The following is a 2623-nucleotide window of genomic DNA, read 5'->3' as shown; positions in this document are numbered from 1 at the left end:
GTCAGTGGAAGAGGCAGGGTGGCTGTGAGCTGCCCGGACTGTCGCGGTTAAGATTGAGAGTCTGCCAACTCCTAGGCATGACCTTGGCATGTAATCCGTTCAGTTTCTGTATCGTCCTCTGAGAAGCAAGGTTGATTATGGCCCTTCCCTCGCGGGTCAGGATTAGAAGTGATTTTTTTTTTTTTGGCATAAAGCTTGGCTGGTAATAATGCCAGCTGGGTAAACCCAGTTGGAAAGTACTTAGGGCTGGTCTTTGGGTAAGGTCGCTTTGCTCAATTTTAGCAGTAACACGTGTATCTGTAACAAATTCAACGCTATGGACAACTCTTCAGTAGCCCATGGAAGGTGCCCCTTCCCCGGGGTCCTCTCCCAGCAGTGACCTGTTACCTTTTGTCTAGGGCCAGCGGTTCTCAACCTGTGGGTCGCGACCCCTTTGGCGGTCGAACGACCCTTTCACAGGGGTCGCCTAAGACCATCCTGCATATCAGATATTTACATTACGATTCATAACAGTAGCAACGTTACAGTTATGAAGTAGAAATGAAAATAATTTTATGGTTGGGTCACAACATGAGGAGCTGTATTTAAAGGGCCAGAAGGTTGAGAACCACTGGAGGCTGTTGGCGTCCCTGCCCTGTAGCAGCTGAAGCGGCAGTTGAGGGCGGACCAAAGAGGTTTCGGTGACTGGCCTGGAGCTGGATGGCTCCGGCTGTCTCTGGGTGGCTGTTACTCAACTCTCCCCAAAGCGGAACTGGGCTTCTCTGCAGCCTTCAGCGTTCGGCATTCACCATAAGAGACAGGCCTGAGCCCTGCCGGGTAGCTCAATGGCTAGTGTCGTCCTAATACACCAGTGTTGGGGGTTCGATCTCAGGGCAGGGCATGCAAGAAGCAACCAGCGACTGCATAGATGACTGGAACAACAAATTGATGTTTCTCTCTCCCTCTCTCTCTCCTTCCTCCCCTCCCACTCTCTCTCCCTCTTCCTAAAACCAATCAATCAATCAAAAATGTTTTTTAAATCCTCTCTAAAAAGAAAAAGAAACAGGCCCTTAAACAATTCCACTTCTGGGCTTTTTTTTAACATACGTATTTGCACAGATGCACAAAAGCCTGGGCCCAGGAATGCATACAGTTCCACAGCTAGGTTGGTAAAAGGAAAAGATTGGAGATTTCACCGGGGCCCCAGCAAGGAACTGGTGACCTAGGTGGAAGCTCCATGCCTGTTAAAAGGAACAGCAGCAGAAAAAGGAAAAGAACAAACAAAAAAAAGAACAGCAGTCCTGCTCTTCGGAATGTGTCTTGTTTATTCTACAAACATTCCTGCTCATGCAGGAAACAGGGGCAGGGTCATTGGTTGCAGCGTTGTTCGAGGAGAGCAATTGGATGTGATCCTGGCAACCCTTAGCTTAGGAGATGGCTGGTCAGATAGGCAGTGGATCAGGCACACAGTGGGGCCTCCGGAGCCGCAGAAAGAGCCGGAAGCCACGGAGAGCAGATTGGCAGATCTCCAGGTGTAACAGGCAGGGACAGGAAAGTGCAGAGAAAACCTTTGGGATGTGGGACATGCTTATTCCTGTATCTAAATTGTGGTAGGTGTTTACGGTATTGTATGCTTTAATTTATTTTTTTTTGGAGAGAGGAAGGGAGAGGGATAGAGAGACAGAAATATCGATGAGATCCTGCCTCCTGCAGGCCCCCTACTGGGGATCGAGCCCCAAACCCAGGCATGTGCCCTGACTCGGAAACCGATAACCTCTTTATTTCTTGGGCGGATGCTCAACCACTGAGCCACACCAGCCTGACTGGAACTGTATGCTTTTAAATGTGTCAATTACACCTAAATAAAGTTGGTTTGAAAAAAAAAAAAAACCACACAAAACAGCCAGGTGCAGATCAGTGAGAAGGGAGACAAAAGAATTCACATTTGCCTTTATTTGCATAGAGACATACAGAAGGAAACAAAGCCTTTATAAAAAGTTGTTTCTTTTTAGGAGAGGGGGCAGGAAAGACAGGGAGGTGGGTGGGCGACTTCACCTTGCTATAAACTTTAGGTTTTAGAGGCATACGACCTTATTAGCAGTTTCATGTTGAAATGAACAAAATGAGTGTTCTGTTACGGACAGCTGAGTTGTGGTTAAGTAGAAAGAAGAGTCGTGGTTAACTAGAAAGCGGGTGCAGAACTGTGTGGGCACGGTGTGGTCTTGCATAAAGAGGGATGCTTTGCTGGTGGAGGCACCAGTGACGGCGGTGGCTGTCCCTAGGGAGGTGGCTGCGAGAGGAAGGCTTGTTTTGTACCATTTTTTCCCCTTTGGTCTTTTTGTGTGTGTGCGTGTGTGCAGCAAAGCAAGCAAGAATTTATTGACCGCAGCAAAAGCACCCTCAGGACAGTGAAACAAGGAAGGGCTGGAGGGGGCACTTTTGCAAGGCTCACTGGGAAGGCAGAGAAAAGGGGGCTGAGACAGGTGCAGGGGGTTAGCCTGGGATGAGCTGCTGCTAGTTGCTCCCCTGGTTGCAAGTCTTGTGGGGTCCCTTAGAGTTTAGGAGAAGCCTATCTGTGGAGAAGAGGAGGAAGGGAATGGTGCGCCCTGTTCAGTCCTTCCTTAAAATCATATCCATGCAGGGG

Source organism: Myotis lucifugus, unplaced genomic scaffold (genome assembly GCF_000147115.1).
Source record: "Myotis lucifugus unplaced genomic scaffold, Myoluc2.0 scaffold_583, whole genome shotgun sequence".
NCBI lineage: Eukaryota > Metazoa > Chordata > Mammalia > Chiroptera > Vespertilionidae > Myotis > Myotis lucifugus.
This window is presented reverse-complemented; position numbering follows the sequence as displayed.